Genomic DNA, 21,033 nt, shown 5'->3' with positions numbered 1-21,033 from the left:
TGTGCCATAGATTTCCAGCCTTCCTTTCCTGATGGTCTGCCCTATGGATTTTGTACTTCCCTAGCCAGCTCCCACAGTTGTGTAAGCCAATTCCTGCAATAAATCCCCTAATATATGCCCCTACTGGCTTTGTTTCTCTAGTTGAGTCCTGACTGATACAACACTTTTTTTCATTTTGCCTTTCTAAATCAATAATATTTTTGGAAATCACAGCGGTAGTTCATTCTCTTTAATTACTGCTGCATACTGTTCTAGGGTGTAGATGTACCGTTATGTTTTGACTGTTTCCAGTTTTATGACATTATGAAAAATTCTGCATTAAACAGCTTATATTGGTGCTTTTCTTCTAGATGGAATCCCATAATGGGGACTGTTGAGTTAAACAATTATATAGGTTATCTCTTATAAAATGTAAATACATGTATAAATATTTAATTTTATTTGATGTTACTACCTTGCTTTCCAAAAAGACTGGATTTCATATAATGCCACTAACATTATATGAAAGTACTCTAACAATAGGTGTTACTATTTTTTCAATTTTTTTCTGATAAATATAAATTAATAATTACTTTAATTTCCATTTCTCTGATGCTTAAAGTTTGAGTATCTTTTCATATGGTTTTGGGCACTTGGATTTGCCCTTCTCTGAAATTTTCTTAATACCTTTTGCCTATTTTACCATGGGGTTGTTTGCCTCTTCTTATAAATTTAGAAGAAATTTACTCTTTGTTCTCTGTACAGTAACAATTTTAATGTGCTATTTATTAACTTTGTTTATGATATATATAGCCAAAGTTCTTATTTACATGTAATTAAAATATGCTTATTCTCTCTGTCACAGCTTTTTTTTCTATTACAGCTTCTTGGTTTCAAATCTTGGTGAACAAGGTCACCAGTATCCTTAGAAGAGATTGTGCACAGAGTATCCTAGATTGTCTTAGAAAATTTTTATTGTTCTATTGCTATTATTAAGTCTTTTAGTATTTTTGTTTATGTTATATTTACTTAAAAAACCTAAGAGACTGGTAAATCCTAATCATATTGTCAACAATATAAAATTTTGTTTTCAAATTCTAAACCAATTAAAAAATTTTCTTGAGTTATAATTGTCAGAAATTCCAAAACCAACCTTAACAGCTTTATTGAGGTATAACTGGCATATACTAAACTGCACTTGTTTAAAGCAGGCTGCTTAATAAGCTTTGAAATACATCCATGAATCCATCACCACAACCAAGAAAGGGAACATATTCATCATCTTCAAAAGTTTCCTTTTGGATGGTTGTTATTCTTCCCTATGCTCCACCCACCCAGGTAATCAATGATGTTTCCTATCACTACAGATGAGTTTGCATTTCCTAGAATTTCATATAAATGGAATCATAAAATGTGTACTTTTTTTTTCTTTTGGTCTGTCTTATTTTACTCAGCATAATTATTTTGCAATTAATTTACATTGTTGAATGTATTGATAGTGTATTTTTTTGTATTGCTGAGTAGCACTTCATTGTATGGATATACCACAATATATTTACCAATTCATCAGTAATGGACATTCTATTCAGTGTCGGTTCTCTTATTCAGAGCATTGTTTGAACATTGAGAGTAGGCTTTTCCACACATTTCACATTAATGTTTATTATCTGTATGGGTTTTTGCATGTACAATAAGCAGCATGATTTAAGGGAAGGCTTTTTTACCATTTACTACATTCATAGGGTGTCTCTCCTATAAGAATTTTGCACATTCATTGTATTTATAAGGCATCTCTCAAATACAAATTTTCATTTGCCATTGAATGCTTTCTCACCTTTCTTACAAAGGGTTTATCTCCAGTATGACTTCTCTAGTGTCCAATGAGGCCTTACTTCTGAGTGAAAGCTTTCTCATACTTAGTATATTCATAAGATTTCTCTCTTGTATTTGATGAATAATGAGAGTTTTTCCTTTTGGCTCAAGATTTTCCACATCGATTACATTTCTAGAGTTTCTTTCCAGTATGAACATTTTGATCTTCAACGAGGTATTATTTCTAACTAAAGACACGTCTACATTGATTACATTCAGGGGGTTCTTCCAGTATGATTTTTCTCATGCTCTGTGAGATCTGGTTCATTACTGAAGGCTTTCCCACTTTCTTTATATGTACAGAGTTTTCCACCAGATGTCTTCCTGGGTGTCTACTGAGTCTTGGAATTTGAATAGAAGCTTTCCCACATTCATAAGATTTCTTCTTAGAATAATGAGTATAAAGTTTTTCTATTATAGCTGAAGACTTTTCCATATTTATCACTTTTATATGATTCCCTACCTATATGTATTCTTAAATGTAGAATGAGGAATGCAGTTCAAAAGAACACATGGGAAAAAAAGAAAAAACACTTGAATTGACTATATTCAGCACACGCATGAATGCACACTTTCTAGTATGCATTTTCTTATGATCTCTGAGGTATTGCTTCAGGCTAAAGGTTTTTTCACATTCATTATATTTATGAGTTTTTCTCCAGTATGATTTTTTTTTTTATGCTTAAGGAGATTTGATTTGGCTGGAGGTTTTCCACCATTCCAAACATGTTATTGTTTTTCTTATTAATTCTCGTATTAATTTGAAGGTATCTTTACATTATATTTCTGAGAGAAGACTTTTCTCACAATGACTACCCTTAAATGAGATTACTACAAATAGGATGAACTATAACATATTTATTATATTCACAATAATTCTTGCTTTCACAGGTTCCCTCATATTAAAATCTAAATTATGGTCCAAAATTTTCAAACTGAGTCACATTCATAAAGATGTTTTCTTAAAGAAACAATATTTAACTGTAAGTACTTTTCAATTTCATGCATTTTCCATCTTTTTCCTTGACTGTGTTTTATGAAGGAAGATACAACTTGATTCACAGTCTTCATGTTGCTTCTCTCTCTGCTCATGAACTTTCCAGGCTTCTTCTGGACAACATGTCCTTTACAATTCTTCTTTCAACATCTGTGACTCTAGCTGTTTAAATTGAAAGTGATATCTAGTTTTTGTGACTTAAGGTTTCTTGGAGTCTGGGCCACAAACAAAAGCAAATACCCCCAAATAGCAAGTTCTTTTGCCTTCACATTATCTATTTAAAAAAAAAAAAAGCTGATTATATTTTCTACTCCACAATGTCTGATTTTTATATAATCACATAAAAAATTTTATCAGCTCAATTCCTTAGTCTTTTCCTTTTGAATGTCAACCCCCCCCCAAATTATTGCTTCGTAAATGTTCATAACCTCAGCCATCCACATTTAGACACATCCACCTCCCCAACACACAATCTTGTACCCACAGTGTCTTACTTGATTTATAATGTTGTCTTAGTTTTCTATGGCTGCCATGACAAAGTACCACAAACTAGATGGTTTAAAACAATTTATTTTCTCACATTTCCAGAGGTTAGATGTCTGAAATAGAAGTGTCAGGGCAATGCTCCCTCTGAAGGCTCTAGGGAAGAATCCTTCTTCTTCTCTTCAAGCTTTTGGAGGTGGCTGGCAATTTTTGGTTTTCCTTGGTTCGTAGATGCATTATACTCTATCTCTGTCTCTGTCTTATATATTCTTCCCTGTGTGTCTATGTCTCTGTTTTTTACTTTTTATAAGAACACCATTGAGTTAGAGTCCAACCTATCAAGTATGACTTCAGTTTAACTAATTATATTTGCAAAGACCCTATTTCCAAAACAAGTCACAGGTTCCAGATATGGACTTTGGAGGGCACTATTCAACCCAGTACAAATATCAAACATTTTTTATATATGTTAAAAAAAATTTTTTTTCTGGGTCCAGATTCCAATCCAGGGAACACATTGCATTTAGTTGTGTCTTTTTAGTCTTTGTTAGTTTGGAACATTTCCTCAGCTTTCCTTAGCTTTCATGACACTAATATTTTAAAGGTGAATATAAGCCACTTATTTTGGGTTCTTTGGTGTCATTTCTAGTCATTAGACCTCAGTTGGGAAACCATCAGAGAGGATTTAATAATGTTAAATGTAAAATTAGGGGAACTTCTCTCGAGAGGCCAAGGGACAGAAGAGTGGACCTCCCTAACCACTGATATTGTCTACTCATAGAACTAAAAGGGAACATTTGAGCGACTCTCTTAACCAATACCATCTTTCCCAAGGCACCCATTCCATGTGTCCATATATGGAGTGAAGAGTTAATAGCAACTCTGCCTCATCAGGCCCTGCTTTATGCTTTCTTTTCAATTAAATTCAACAAGTGTTTACTGACAGCCTTTATTCTAAGTCCAGTGCTGCCTGCACAGGAGTCAGTGGAGGAACAAGACATGGTCTAGTCATCAAGTTGCTAAGAAGGACCTGGAGTTTAAAAAACGTAATGTTCTCCCATTCTTCCAACTTTGTTTCCAGGTGTGTGTGTATTTTAAATAAACAAAACAGTAAGGAAGATATCACTGAATGAATTTTACAATCCCTCCCCCGTGGGTGTTTCCTATTTAAAGTCTTTTGGTTAGTTCTATATTTTTCTTTTCCTTGGTTACCCATAGTTTAACAATTTTGTATGTTTTATCATCATTAATACCTCTACTCGTTTAAGTTCTAGTGTGCTACGTTATTTTACAGGTAAATATCATTTAAGCTTCAAAATAATGTAGCCAGATAGAAGTCATGGATGGGAAACTGCTCTTTGAAAGTCCAAAAGTTCAAGGTCTCTTCTAGATCTAGCTGCCATTCGTACTAAGAGTAACTAGAGCTGGGTGTCTTGCTTCAAAGCTTAAGCTTACGTCTATGCAGTCGGCTGCCTTCAGAGAAAGCAATTGAATGATAGGATGTGGAAGCCTGAGGTTAAGAAAAGAGTTAACTCACGGGTTAGCCAGTGTTGAATAACACTTCATGTTTCCGAAAAATCATTTCCTTTTTCAGAATGTTAAGGGAAAGGAGAGATGCAGTGAGTGCAGGGTTTGGAAGGGACTGCATACAGATCGGCGGGTCAGAGGTTAAAGGAAGCGCCCTCAGCCCCAAGGAGCTCTCGGATCTAGGGTCACACCCCGAGGACACTTGGGCCCGAGGCCAGGAGTAGGTTTCTACGTAGAACACCGGTTCAGCGGTACGATCGGCAGGAAGGCCGCTTCGCGACACGCGGCTCTAGGGTGGGTGGGGCCTGGCTCGGAAACCGGTCCAGCAGGCCAACCAGTCCACCTGGGACTCGCAGACTAGACGTTTCTCCCGCCCCCACGCCCGCGGGTCCATTAGAGCCCGGTGGACTCTGAGTCTGAAGAGTCGGCTTTTCTGATTGGCTTAGAGTACGAACGCAAGCGAGTGCTGCCCGAGACTCGCTCTTTGATTGGATTCTAAAGGAACAGCAGAGCAGGAAATAAAGAGGCCTTCAGCCATTGGGCCATTGTGTGAATCTCCTTTTGCCTTCTTTGCCGGCTGAATAAGCGTCTCAGGATCTTCGTCATGAGTCTTAAATCTGGGCCTGTCAGTTTGCCCCAGCGTTTCTCGTTTCTAGGCAGGGCATGGGGTTTACAGAGTTCAACCAATCACATAACGCCGGAGATCAGGTTGCCAGGCAGATTATGCTAATATGCCCCGCCTTTTATGCAGCTCCCACTCTGCGGCGGGAAGAACCACCTGGAGGTGGCGGGGGGGGTTTGATTTCCATCACCCCTAGGGAGAGAGGATCGGGGACCCGCTGATCTTCCAGCTCCCCTCACCCAACGTCGTGTAAGTACCTAAAGGATTAAGGGAACCGGATAAGCCAGCGTCCAGAGTACCCCATCGGCTGGGAGGGTGTTTCGTCTTTGCTTAGTCCCACCCAAAATGGCGCCAAGCTCTTTCCGCGTCTCAGAGCCCGGCCGGGGCCAACCGACCGCGGACCCGGGTGGGGGGGGAATTGATGGTGGTGGTGGGGGGGAGAAATCCCGGCGGCACCGCCCGATGGTACAGTCCAGCCGGGGCTGGGACGCGGCACCTCACTCGGGGTGGGGGGTCAAACCATCTGCACCTTCTAAGGGGAAAGGGGCAAAATCCCCTAGAGGAGTCCCTCCTGGCGCTGCATTCCGCGATGGCCTCGGCACCACTTCGCCTCTGCCTTCCCCGCGCGCAGCCTCCCCCCTTGCGACCCCGGAGTGGCTCGCACGCTCAGCCGGCTGCGCGCACCTCTCCTCCCCTGCCCGCGTTGGTTGGGCCGGGACCGCAGTTGGGCGCCCGGCGCGCTCCTGCGGCGGCGGTTGGGCGGGCGCTCGGGGTTCGGCTGGCGGTCGCTGGCTGCCGGGGCCCGGGGGTGGCGCAGCTCTGGCCGCAGGGCCGGGCGGGCATCGCGCCCGCGCCATGGAGGGCTCCATCGGCATGGGCTCCCTGCTTTGTCTTGTGAGGCCGCGCCGCCACCTGCCATCGATTGCCTGCCCCCGTCCCATATTTACTAGTGGGCGTCACCGGGACCTGGAGAGGCCTCGCTTGGAGGGGCGTGGGGACAGCATGTTGGGGTCGGTTTCGTTAAATAGTGGCCCAGGGTGGGCTGGGCGGAGGCCGAGGTCAATCTTCTCTCATGTCGAGCGCAAAGGCGGGAGTCAGAGGCCTTTGGGGAGCTGGTTGCTGGTGTTATAGTTTCCAGCCGATCATCAGCTTTCATTAAGCATTTGTTAGTCTGTAGCCAGCTTTTAGGACTATGTCTCCTGAGTAAAGTGAACGCAGCGCTATTAAATTTTCTGTGCGTACGCGTTTATCCTGGCTTGGCGGATTTGTTGGATTTCAGTCAGTTTTCAGTCAATATTTGTGTGCTTAAGCACAAGGAGGGCCGGCTGGGGTGCTGTCATAGAGGATTAAATGTGTAATGAGTCTCACCCAGCTCAGCCCTGTGTTTAATTCGCCTTCGCTTGTTCAAATCTTTCCCGGCTCATCACCCGCCAAAGTTCTTTAAACTTGATAGTACTTCATTAAAAACAAAATTACTTGGAACTGTTTCGTGGCCTCATTTTCTGACCCGTTCCTTGGTTATCACTTCACCTTTTGCTGTGAGCTCTTTGAAGGCAGGAAGGTGTGTTGTGTGCTTTTTGATACTCTCCTATCCGCGCCCCCTTCCTCCCGCACCGCAGTAGCTTCTACGTTGATGAACTATTTGTATGTTGCTTTAGCTTTGAGAGAACAAAAACTAAGATTTGGTTGAGGGGCAAAGCCGAGTTTAAAGAAGCGTTGATTCCATCTAGTATACAGAGATAGTAACTTATAGGTTTACTTTTAATAAATTGAGATGAAATGGACATAATACGAACCATTTTAAAGTGAACAGTTTAGTAGTAGATTTACATTTTAAAATTTTGGACCAAGACGTTTTCTCCACGGTGACTCTTATTCTTTGAACATCTACTCTTAGCTCTGCTGTTAGTTTTTCAAGAGTACTGAACTGCTCTTCGTTTTTCTAAATAAGCCATTTTTAGTTTAATGTCATGTAGCATTCTCCACTACATATTAATGTGTACATTGTATACGTATTGTACATGTGAATGTAATTGAGTATGTATTACAGGTAAGGCAAAGTCCATGTCTTCAGGGGCCCTGAATGCTTTACTTAGAGATTATGCTGGTATAAGGAATAGTTTGTCAATCCAATATATTCCTAAATTGATTGGCACCGTTTCAGTTTACAGTTGTCTAAACATTTTTTCTTCCACTTTTAAAAATAATACATGATCAATATAGAAAACAAAATATAGAAACCATATATATAAAAAAGAACTTACCTAAAGTACAATTTCTAAAGAGTATCTGCCAATATCTGGTGTGATTCAAATCTTTTAAGTGTGTGTGTGTAAAACATTTTTACAAACTTAGCATCATGATACGTGGTTTTTGTATTTTTTTTTTTTTAATATAGATAGGTACTTAATGATTTCACCGATAATTTGCCACTTTCAGTACTTTTCCCCATTACTTGAAGGGAGCATCATGAGATCCTCTGAATTAAAAGAATGAAAATACTTGACTTATTTTACTGTTTAAAAGCATAATTTAATGTAATAGGTTTCTGAGTAACAAGAATTAAAGAATTGAGAAATGTCGAGCTGTAATTTTGATTTCCTTAATAATTTTATATTTTAAACACTGGTGCACATGGTAACTACATAATTTCATTTGGTAAAAATAGTAAACTATTAAACATCCTGTCACTGCAATGTTTGAATTGTTTAGTCACAGTTTGTTTTAAAATTAAAGGCTGGTGTACTTTGACCTTCTTACCACTAAAATACAGTCTTCCGCCACTCCACCTCCTTTCCAAAGAATATAGACACACCCTGTCTAGCAATTTGTTTTTTCACAAGCAGAATTTATTGACTACGGTTTAAATTTATGATAGGTACTTTAATATATTAGCAAATGAGAATTTGGTCTGGTGTCTAGAAGGAGCCAGTGAGTTAAGAAAAAGCAAGTGTTTACTACAACCAAATCTTTGCATAATGGTTCTGCTTGAATTTTCCTGGGGTATTGGGTAGGGGCAGGAAGGTGAGGGGGAAGCTTTTTCTGACTTTATTATTTTGTTCATTCTCTATTGAAACCTTCCTCTCTTCTGGTGTACTGTTTACATGATTTAGGCATACTGTTTACATGATTTAGTTGAATCGCTGATAAAGGGTAACTGGCCTCTGCCCTCCCTCCTTTTCCCATCAATGAAATAACCCTAATTCAAGATTTATGTGGAATATTCTTTAACTGGTGCCTTTTCTGTTTATTTCTTACAGCTCCTTCTGTGACATTGATACTGTACTGAAACATTATTTCCATTCTCTTTACAAAATCCTTCAGTGCTTCTCATTGCCCATACCTGTGTAGATTTTAAATTTGTTCAGGTTTTGGAAATTACTTGGAAGTAGGTTTTTTGGGATAAATTCGAAATAGTTTAGAGAATTAGGAGAGTGAGGTAATGGAGAGGGAGGAAGGAGTTTATGGATAATCCCAAGTCTCAATTATAGCAAGACTAGTTAAAACGTGTTGAAACCAATATATGCAATACATGAAAGTCAATACCATGCAATACTTTAAGAATCCTGGACATACAGATTGCTGAAAGGTTACTGTCTAAGATAATCTGTTTTTGTTTGTTATTCATTTCTTAATTGAACTATTTCAACAGAATATTGGAGCTAAATACTCCCTTTCTTTAGCCAAGTCTTTCCCTTTCAAGGTCCAACTCTGGTTGCAATCCACAGCCTCTTTGCTGTTGTGATCTTTAGAAGGGCTGTCTCTTAGATTTGTGCGATCCAGTGTGCTCTATGGAGCACTTAAAATATGGCTAGTGCTGTAAATGTGAAATACATGCCAGATTTTGAGATTTAGTATGACCAATGCAGAGTATTTCACTTTCTAAAATGTTGATTACGTGTTGAAATATCTTGCATATACTAGGTTAAATAAAATATTACAATTAATTTCACCTGTTTTTACTTATAAAAAGTGTGGCTACTAGAATATTTAAAATTATGTGGCTTGCACATGTGGTTTGCATGACGTTTCCGTTGAAGTGCAGCCTTAGTTTGTGGAGTAGGTGTTCTGAAGTAGCACTAAGTCATACAATGTGTTTATCTTTTTGTTCCTTTAGTTTCAACTAATAGATACTGCTAATATGTAGATGTATCTGATTTTTTTAGAGTTTATGTTATCTCTCACAGAAGCATTATTATTCTTTTGAAGAGCACCTTAATCTTAAATCTGAAAACCACTTCCAGATGATTAACTGTTATTGAGTTAATATATTGAATTGATCATTTGAACTTAATAAAATGACATCTATTGAGCACATAATCCGTTTTTAAAAGGTTGAGCTAAGCATAAGCAGCTGAATTTCTCCAAACTTGGTCAGCTACTTATTCATTGATTTTTATAGTGTACCATTTTTCAAATATTTAAGAAAGATTTCTGGGAGAAACTTGAAGTAGAGAAAATAGAACTCACATTTCTTTTTTCCCGTAATTTCAGAAAAGGCCATAATAGTTCAATTTTAAGTGTAGAACATTTTGGACCAGTTTGTGAGACACCTGTTCTATAAACAGTAAAAGAATTATACTTTACAGATAACAATCATATTCTTTACACTTATGTTTGAAAACATTGACAGTTTTGCCCTAACTGGCCTTTGTAGATGTCTTTCCTTTTACTGCCCTGTTTGGAGGTTTGATGTAGCATTTAACTACATGGGTTCCGGGGGCAAAAGAACCTAGATTACAGCTCAGTTCTATTGACTGGCTTAGTTTCTTTAAATCAAATAGTTTAACTAGTTTCTTAATTATGAATGGGGATAATAATAGTACCAATCTCATAGACTCGATAGGAGAATGCTTGTTAGCACTTACTGCAATAGTATAAATGGCTCAATAACAAAGCACATAGCAATCAGTGGCTCAATAACTGTTCACTGATTTTGGACACTTTGCTTCAGCCAAACTGGTCTTCCTAATGTCTCTACAATATTCTGGGTTGTTCATTCATGTTTTTCTCCTTCATTTCTTAACTAGAATGTTTGTTTCTCTTGGCAGGGCCCAGTTCTGCCCACCAAAATCCCATCCATCCTTCTAGAGCAGCGGTTGGTAAACTTTTTTGGTAATGAACCGGGGAGTAAACATTTGTGGCTTTGCTGGCCACATGACCCACATCACAAATACTCTCCCCTTCCTCTGTGGTGTGAAAGCATGACTATGTTCTGATTAAACTTCATTTATGGACCCTGAGACTTGGGGTAATATAACTTTCATGTGTCAAGAATATCCTTTTTTGAGCCTTTTCAACCATTTTAAAATGTAAAAGCCATTCTTAGCTCACAGTCATACAAAAGCATGTGTTGGGCAGCCTGTGGACTATAGTATGCCAACACCAGAGCAAGTTGAAAGGACACATTCCTTTTGGGAGGCCCTGTTGACCATCTTACTTGAAAGTGATCCCTTTTGTCTGTGAATGACCCACAGGATTTTTGTACTGCTTTATAATAATAGTAACATTTATTGAGTGCTTAATTTGTGTTGTGTTGTGTTTAGCCCCTTCATATAGAATGCAGTATAAGAATGCGTTATACTTACTATATTCTAAAGTATTTGGAAGAATAAAGGAGTGAATATAATTAAGACAGTCAAAGTGATTTCTTAAGTTTTTCTCCCTTTTCAAAAATTTTAGTTTTGTAGGCACATCCTACCATTTTCTTAACATTGCTTGAAGATTTGGAGGCCAACCTATTGGGGGTTATTTTCAGTCTTGCTACAAACCGTGATTACAGGCAACCTCATAATGCCTTTCTAATAGTGGCATAGCTATAACTCCTTTAATTATTACTTTGTTTTTGACTAACTTTTTAAGTGTCCTTTTTAAGGCACCTGTTTGTTTAATTCTTAATGTATGTCATTGACAGAACAATGTTGTAACTACAAAAGAGAAAAAGGAGATAGAAATTTAGTGAATTATGTGAGAAATGGGAGCTAAGACTAGGAGCAAAGTGTCTGATTTCTCAACCCCAAGCAATGGTATGTAAATAAGATTTCAGTCTCTTTCTCATTATTTATTTATCTTCCTTTTTATTCTTTTTCTCTTGAAGTTGATGTATTCAGATTACTCTGTGTAATGCAGAAATGCTGTTTATTACTCACAAGGCAGGGAAGCTTCAGTAGCAGCTGGTGGAAGCTGCAGGAATAAAGCTGTTGACCAAGAGCAATCAGTTTTTTATGTCTACAAGCAGAGGGAGGGTTATTTCATTAGGGGAGCAGCCACCTTCTCGGATGGGAGCAAGATGTGCTACTTGGTTACAGGAACAGATAACATCCATGTGAGTAGGCATTGCTGTAAGCTCTTTGTGGACTACCTTCTTTGGTTGCTTGCTGGGCAGCTATCAGTCTTCTGAGTATGTGGAGGGGCTATGTTCTGAGTTAACCCTACACTGCACCCTGACATAGCTCCTCCACCTCACATTCTTCACGTCAGTTCTTTCTACAGGGAGTTCCTGGGTGGTTAGAGCATTTGTGTATTGCATCCATATGTCACAAATATAATAATGACTACATCCTAACACTAACGGTACACATAAACTAAGCAGTCCTGTTACCGGTTAACAGCCCCAAGAGCTCAAGGAGGGCCACCAAATGGTTAAGGGTTTTGTTCCTAGTTCTGCAACACATGAGGCTACAATTCTTGTTACAACCCCCTCCTCCCCGCAGTCTCTTGATCATTCTTCAGTCTTGAGGGAAGAGTGGCTACAACTTAAAAAGAGGTGGAGTTTGGGGGTTAGAGGAATGAAACTCCTACATTCAATTGAATATATGTTAGTTTTTGGTTTACTATGAATACAAAGTAGCCTTCTGCATGATTCTATTTATTTGAGTCTCACCTTCCCCAGAGGTATTACTGTAGGTTTAGCAGGTTGTATTAGCCATTGTGTAGATACCTCCTATGTCTATGAAAACAAGAGAAAAACAAAGGTTAATAATCAGAGCAAATTATAAACCAGCTTCTGAGTTTGTAAGGCTATCAGTAAAGGTTTCTGGATATAAGGCTGGAAGCATTTCCTGCAACTTGAAACGTCATTGATGATGTCTTCAGACACCAAGGCAAACTCTTTGGCCCAAACAGTACCAGTTACCAAGATTGTTCAAACATGAGCCACTGTGGCAATCTCTCAAATTTTATATCAAGTTGTCCATCGTTAGCTTGCATGGCTTGGAAAAAGCAGTTATAGTTTTCATGAATTCCTAGTTAAAGGGAGAAAAATTACAAATCAAAAAACATGTTCAAAGAGCCACAGACAGATGTTGGAGGAAATTAAAAGAATTCAGGACCCAGTCCAACTTACAAGTAGAAAATAAAACCTAAAAGGCAAAGGCTTTATTGGCTTCCGTAAGTCAATCTTAATTCCTTAAAGTTGTTCGGTCATATCTGATCTCTGCATTCCTCTCAAATATGATATTCTAGTCAAAAGCTTGGTGATAAAAACTAGTTTCCATCATGTCCTGTTACAAAGAGAACAGATTCTTACTGAACTTATGTGAATAATCACATTGCCATGAAAATAAGAATACTTACTCATTCAAAGTTTTGGATTCCGGAGGGGTAAGTAGGGAGGGAAAGAAACATTCTAATTCTGCATAATTATTAGCAAAATTTAGTTCCTACTATTGTGGAGATTCAATTTCCTTAAGTAGCCAAGGGCCTAATTAAAACAATATAAAACATGGAAAATTATTCTGATAAAACACAGAATCTTTGTTTTTTTCAGGCAGAAAGCGTTTCCATAATATCAGTAACAGACCAATAGTCCCAGAAATTCTGTCTTAGCAGAGAGAAAACTTTGATATTGTATTAGCTTGCTTTTGACATTTAAGTTTATTTCCAATCTTGTTTAGCTTAACCGTAAATAAAATTTCCTCTTTTAAGATTTATCTTCACAGAGCTGCAACTTTCTCCATCCTGTCAGTTTGCCTCGTCTTACTTGTTTAGAAATAACCAACTTTAGGACAAACTCTTTCCTTTAATCTCCTTTAAAATAAATCTTTATGCCTTATACCTTCTGTTACTAAACACATACATTTCTTTTTCAATCGTAATACGAATTCTTAACTCTTAGAAACCTCCGTATCTAATGGCAGTTAGAAAGTAATTAGTTGACATATTTTAGATTAGCAAATTTGTGAATATATTTTGTAACCTCTAGGAGTATTTCATCTGCCCTTGACAGTGTTAAAACAGAGGCTGGGAAAAGACGGGGGCAGCATACAGCTTGTAAGTCTGAAAGAGTTAAAGGTTAGCATGACATTATCAATATAATGGTACAATTGTATGGTGGAGTGTTTAGCCCAGCCAGTCAAATCCTTAGCCACAAAACCGTGGCAAATAGTGGGGCTATGGAGATACCACATTGATAGGACAGTTAAAGTCCATTGTTGTCCTTCCCAGGTAAAGGCGAATTGATCTTGGCTGTCTGGGTGAATATGTTGGACATGTCCTGGTCCTGCAAAAAGTCATCCAGGCAAGGAGCGGAGGGTTGAGAAACCATTCCACGTGAGGTCCATTCCAAGGTGCGGATAGCTGCCCGCCTATCGAGCAGGGGTTGGAATTTCTGTTCTGGTTTAAGCTGCTGCTGCAGGGCTACCACTACTGTATTGGGTTGCTTATCAATCTCTTTTGGGTTGACCCTGTCTGTTATCAAATCTGTCCATAGTTGCCTCTGGTCACTTTTACTTTACTTTCTGCCTACACACCCACAGTTGACTCTCTCTCTTTCCCCTGGACCCGTCGGGCCGCCTCTTTCTGCCTGGCCAGTTCAACTTCCACCAAATGGGCAACAGCCTGTGCTGTGACCTGAACTTCCTTCCCCACTAGGGTGGACAAGATGGGCACCAAAGTACCCATCCAGTTGGCAGGGCCAACTCAATGATGCGGTCCTGCATACCTGCAGGAAATGGCACCGCATCGGGGCCCTCAAATGGTTTGATGTAAATAACTTGCTGCATTCCCATCTCCTTAAGGAACACCTGCAGTTCCGACGTGGACATCTAGCAAGACTGGGCCATTGGCAAATTGCTTTCATTTGGCCAAGCTGCGCAGCAACCTGCCATGAGCCAATTCAGCAACAACACATTTTCTGCATATTGGATTTCCTCATGTATACATTGGCACAAAGAAGAGAGGGCGGTGACAGAGGCCATCTGGGTCGGTTCATCCCCAGACAGTATTATGCGGTCCACATTGGTGTCCCAGAAGTGAAGTAGCCACCCCGTGATGGACTCTGATCCTTTCTGGTGGAACTTGGCGGCCAGTTCTACCAACTCCGCCGGTGTATATAGCCAGTCAGAGGTGTGTAGATGTTTAAGGATAGGAGGCAGGTTTCTTGGCTCTTGCCCCTCAGGGCGTTCTTGTTGAGTCTTTAGTTTCTGAACTATTTTATTATTGGGCGGGCCCGAGACACACATGTGGCTTCCTCTGGTGGGGATACCTCTACTTCCTCATTTGACTCAGACTCACTTTCTGCTGTGGGATCCCACTTACTGGGGTTCCATTCAGACTGCGCAATTACTGCCTGTACCCAAGCTCTTGTTAGCTTTTGCCCCTGAACCTTGGCAAAGCAGCAGGCTAGGTCCTGCAGTTGTTCACTATTGGCCTTGCTATTGGCCTACGTGACTCTCAGGTCTCTTTCTAACCTTACTTCCTCTTCCACTTTCTTCACCCTTTCCTCAGCCTTCAACTGTTTAGCAGTAGCCTCACGCAGCGCCTGCGGTAGGGGCCAGCCCACTGTAGCTGCTGCAGCCTGAAGAACTTTCTCCTTGTTTAAAGAACACAGTTCCCCTACTTTCAGTTAAACCTATAAGAGGCCCACAGGTGTGTTGGGGGTGTCCCCCTATTCCCTTGGTGAGTCCCAAGAATCTAAAAGGCTTGCCACCTCAAACAACATGGACCCAGAGGCCCACCCCGGGATTCCCCCCGGCAGATCTCCACCAGGCATGTTCTCCCCCTCACCCTAGGTTGACTCAACCAGCATGGAATACCATGCTGACTATGCCAATTGTAATGCAGGTGCCCCAGTCCTGAAACTTGCACCTGGGTTTGGATATTCCAGAAGGATAGGAATGGTGAGAAATACTATTTATTACTCACTAGGCAGGGAAGCTTCAGCAGCGGCTGGTCGAAGCTGCAGGAATAAAGCTGCTGATCAAGAGCAAGCACAGTTCTTTATTCCCACAAGCAAAGGTAGGGGTTATCTCATTGGGGGAGCAGCCGCCTTCTCAGACGATGGTTGCAAGATATGCTGCTTGGTTACAGGAGCAGATAACATCCATGGAAGCAGCAGGAAATGTCCTTGGGAGTAGGCATTGCTGAAAGCTCTTTGTGTACTGTCTTCCTCAGCTGCTGGCTGGGCAGCTGTCAGTCTTCTGAGTACATGGAGGGGCTGTGTTCTGAGTTAACCCTATACTCTGGATTTTATGTACTTCATAATTTGATAAATATAAGGACCTACAACCAATAGATGTTTAGGACACTTGTTTATGTGACTGCAGGTTTTCCTAAGTATGTTAAACCTATTGAAATGACATATGACACAACTACAAAATAGTAACTCTAGAATAAAAACTAAATTATGTTGCAATTATTGTGCTTTTATGAACTTTGTTTCATTTTACATTTTTAAGAAAGTTTATATTCATATTTATACATACTTGCCCCAAGCTAGGTATCTCATCAAAAATATTCTTTTTAAACATTATTTAAAAATTCGTATCTTTTTTCAGATTCATGGTTTTCAACAGTTGTAAGCTATAGGAGATGTATTTTAGTCTAACAAAATATGTATAAGACCTTTACAGAAAAAATTCTAAGACTTTATTGACTGACTTTTATTAAAACCTAAATAAATGGAGAGACACACTGTTGAAGGGTTGGAAGATTCAGTATTGTAAGGTGTCAATTCTTTGAAACTGACTTATAGATTTAATGTAATTCCAGCAAATTTTAAAAAACTAGACAAGCTGATACTAAAATTTTTGTCAAGGCCCAATAAAAGGCAAGACACTCTTAAAAAAAAAAAGAAATTAGAGAAACTTCTTGAATATATATCAAGAAGAACTATAATAATTAAGACTGTACTATTAGTACTGGGATAGACCGATAGGTCAATAACACCTTAAAGAGTCCAGAAACAGTCTCACACATATTCAAACATTTGATTTATGACCCGGAAGGCATGGCAGATGAAAAACAAAATAATAAAGCTTTTAGAAGTTAATATTGTTGAATATATTTATAAGAAGGGTTACTTAAGTAAGATGTTACCTGCACTAATAGAATAGTGAGCAAGTCTTGAACAGGCACTTCAGAAAAGGAGAAATCCAAATGTCTAATAAACACATGAAAAGGTGTTCAATCTTGTTAATAATCATGGAAATGCACATTACATCCACAGTGCCATTTTACTATATACCTAAAGGAAGGTTGGCAATACCAAATTCAGAAGCTGTTGAGTAATAGGAACATTCATAACTGGCTGGTAGGTATATAAATTGTTCTGGCTACTTTGGAAAATAATTTGGCATTACCTAGAAAGTCAAAGATATGCAGGCTCTAAAGCCCAGCAATTTAACTATTAGAGAAATGTACACACATGAGAGAACCAGAAAAAATATTCAGAGTAATCAATTTTCCTGCTATGAATTGATTCAGTTAATATTTGAGGCCTGCTGTGTTCTGTTCTGTATACACAGGCAGCTTTTTTTTTTTTTTTTTTTTTGGCACACAATGAATAAATGTTATTTATATTTTCTCTGTTGAAGATTTTAATAAAATCTTTCATTCAGTCTGTTCTTCAGTTCCTTAAATAATGCTCGGCATTTAATATCGCTCGTGTTTTTAAAAATTATTTGAATTTTTATAATAGGTACTCTTCATTTTAGCTTTGTAGTTACCTCAACTCTCTGGATATTGACTAATTTGCTCAATTAAATCTGTTTGTGGGTTTGGTAAATTATAACCACCCTTGGTTCCTTTGAGATCAAGCCTAGCTTAGTGATTACATCATCTGTTGGGAGACCTAGGGGATAACAGCAGGTCCAAGTCCTGCTTGGGTCCTGGCAGCTCTGTCTAGGAGGAAAGCTGTGCAGCAGAGAAGGGAAAAGATGTTTAAGCTCTGTAATAAAAGGAATTTGGGTTCAAATCCCACTTTGCACTATGACCTTGGACAAGTAACGATTTTTGGTTATTGTGAGGATTAAGTGAGATCGAGTATTTAAATATTCAAGACATCTTAGTATTTAAATATTTAAAGATATACTGAGTGTTTAAATACTCAGGAAATCTCACAATGCCTGGCATGTGATAGGTGCTCAGTAAATGGCAACAGCTGTAATTATTACTATTCCATTAGTTGTTTCTTTTTTCTTCCTTTCCTTCCCTTCTCTTCCCTTCCCTTCCCTTCCTTTCCTTTCCTGTTTTAATTGAAGAAATGATTTAATTTTTTTTCTTTTTCTTTCTCCTCGCTACTTCTACCTCCCCCTAGTTGTTTCTTAAATAACATTGAATTTCCACAGTATGCATTTTCAATCAAATGAACTATTGATTATGCTGGTTTTTAAAACAAAACTGCATCTGTTAGGGGATTCTGATTTTGTGGACTCATTGAACTCCTTCACTGGATTTGCAAATGAATCCAACATGTAGTCTACATCTGAGTGAAATGGTCCAGCAGGTGTTTTCAAAGGATAGATATGGCTGAGATTTCTAAACAGGAACTTGATGCCACTATTTTGTCTCTCTTTATGGAAGAAAATGCTAATCACATTTTCAAGGGAAAGAACACTTTCCTATAGTTAAGAGATACTTATTCTCAAATCAATTTTTAAATAAAGGGAAATGTATTAAAAGTGTCTTTTAACTGAATAAGATTCCTTCATGATCTAATACTTAGGCCATGGTGATTATAATTTAAATAGTTACATTTGTAATACACTCTATACCATTGTACTATACTGTAACAAGCATCTCCCTCTGTCTTAACAGTGAGCCTGGGAATTAGGTAAGACAGGTGATATTATTCCAGTTGTCAAGATAAAGAACTTATTTGCCTTCACATCCAGTATTTTCCCACTACTCTGTACTGAGAAAACACTTTAAGAAACGTTCTGGCCAGTAGAAGACAACTCTGAATACTAGACTAGTGGATGCTGGCTGGCTATAGTAGTTTTATTAAGATGGAGGAGGTTGAATTTAGATTATAAATCTTAATTATATGACAGTAAGATAGAGTTTTTAATGAAGGCAGTAATAACTGCCTCTCTGGGCTCACCATGTTGTTCATCAAATGTTTGTTTTTTAACCATTCTCTGTTTCATTTAACCTTGCAAACAAGGGCCTGAGGTTGAGGAATGAGCATTTGAAAATGAACAGAAGGTGAGGCCCACATTAACTTGTTTGCAGGGGGAGTGAATTGTATATAAAGGGAATTACTTCAAACCAGTATCGATTGACTTTTTAGTCCTGGGTTAATGCCATGATTCAGTCTATTTGAACAAAAGGCTGTATGTTTCAGGAGTTTGAGGTAGAGTGAATATGTAGTTACACTGTGTACATAGGGTTAAATTATGAACATTGTTCTCTAGAATAAGCAATTTTAATGTACTTTTTTCCAGTTAAAACAGTTAAAGCCCTTCAGTTTGAGGAAACAGCTTATACTTAAGATTATGCCTCTATGTCATCCAGTATTTTATGCTAACAAGTTCAGTTTGTGATCACTGAGTCATAGTTACCGCCCAGAACCGTCTGTAAGAAAGGCTTTCGGGGCCCCAGCAGACCCACCTGCAAGTCTCCTATTTAGTTACTGCAATTGCAAATTCAACAAAAGAGCTTGAAATGTGAGCCAGATAGCTTTCTGTGTACAGTTGTGCCAGGGCCACAGATTATACTTGTACCCCTGCCATTTGTTTTGTGAATAAATGCCATTGAAAAGGTAGCTGGAGGGATTGTGTTTGTAGCTATGTAAATCCATTATCCATAGTTGAAAAACATGGATGCTCAATATTATTTAATGAGTGTATCAATCTGTCAGTCTTCAAATGTTCCTCACGAATCCATATTTATATATAAAGCTTATTTCAAATATTCCTGATAAGTCTATGGAATAGATTTGCTTGTTATCATGTGGCAAAGGGAAGCTGGAAAATCAAATGCCCATGAGAATAATCTGGTTGACAAGAGAGACCACCTCAGTGAACAATTACCCTAGTCTTTCCAGAATTCTAAGACATAAATACCACAAACATATTATAGAAGCTGTTAAGTTTTTTTTTTGAAGATAGGTGTGAGGATTCATGCAAAATTTTTGTTTAGTAATAAAAGTGAAGACTTTGAGCACAGAATGTTTGTATATGAATATTAATATTGCTAAGTTAGAGTAAGAATTCAGAACTTTAATCTTTGCCCAGTGCATACTAAAGGTATTTCTTGGCTTTGTTATAATCCTTCATATTACTTCTAGAATGATTTTTCCAAAAAATATTATTGCCATGATAAAATATTTTTCTTTCCTTGTTGTGTGAGAGTTAGCTGGATCTGGCTGTTATCAGAATTGCATGGGGAGGTTTATGAACCAAGATTCCTGCTCTTTTCTCTACCTCTGCAATTGATGGAAACAAAATTTTCAGAGATGAGACTGCAATTTGTCTTTTCTCCTAGGTCCCTAGGTGATTCTGATACAACCAGTTCATGAATTTTGGGAATTGTAATTCTTCAACTTCAAGTCTTTTATAGGCCCATCCTAACTATCGTTTGAGGCTATTCTCTCTCGTGGTTACTAGTCCCTGAGCATGTCCTAAATTTCTCTTGCTTTTGGAACTTTCTCAAGCTGTTTTCATCAGAAATGCCTTTATATTTACTGTATCTCTCTCTCTTTCTCTCTCTCTCTCTATGACATATGACACAATGTCATAGTGACAACAATGAGAGAGAGAAAGAGAGAGAGAGAGAGAGAGAGAGAGGAAGCAGACAGTCAAAGAGAGAGAGACAGAGTAAGAGACAGAGAATATTTGCTACTATATTTCAATCTCAGTTTCATTCACAATTCTGATATAGCAACAGATAATAGCAAGTATTGGTGATAAAGATGCAGAAAAACTGAAACACCCATACACTGCTGGTGAGAATGTAAAATGGTGCAGATATGATGGAAAACAGTCTGGCAATTCCTCTAAAGGCCAAACATAGTTATCAAATGACCCAGTAATTTGTCACAAAGGTATAATAAACCCAAGGGAAATGAAAACATATGTCCACATAAAAACTTGTATGTGAATGTTCATAGCAGCATTATTCGTAACAGCTATAAAGTAGAAAGAACCCAAAAGTCCATCAGCTTTGGTATATCCATATAATGGAATATTATTCAGCAAAAAAAAAAAAAAAAAAAGAGAAATAAAATATTGATACATTCTACAAGAATGAACCTTGAAAAATTGTTCACTAATGAAAGAAGCTAGTCACAAACAACCACATATTGAATGATTTCATTTATATAAAATTTTCA

General features: G+C 38.4%; 1 protein-coding gene across 3 annotated transcripts in view; it reads left to right on the top strand.

Annotated features, from left to right (window-relative positions):
* The first annotated feature begins 4,921 nt into the window (after positions 1–4,921).
* The window catches only part of PRDM10 (PR/SET domain 10), an 83,137-nt gene continuing 67,025 nt past the window's right edge, over positions 4,922–21,033 (top strand). The window contains exon 1 of one of the 3 annotated variants that reach the window (XM_011376206.2): positions 4,922–5,729. The gene's annotated coding sequence lies outside the window, so the exon portion shown is untranslated. The remainder of the gene's footprint in view (positions 5,730–21,033) is intronic. The other 2 variants (XM_011376204.2, XM_011376205.2) reach the window with 2 other exon arrangements.

Source organism: Pteropus vampyrus, unplaced genomic scaffold (assembly GCF_000151845.1).
Source record: "Pteropus vampyrus isolate Shadow unplaced genomic scaffold, Pvam_2.0 Scaffold288, whole genome shotgun sequence".
NCBI classification, from domain to species: domain Eukaryota; kingdom Metazoa; phylum Chordata; class Mammalia; order Chiroptera; family Pteropodidae; genus Pteropus; species Pteropus vampyrus.
This window is presented reverse-complemented; position numbering and strand designations above follow the sequence as displayed.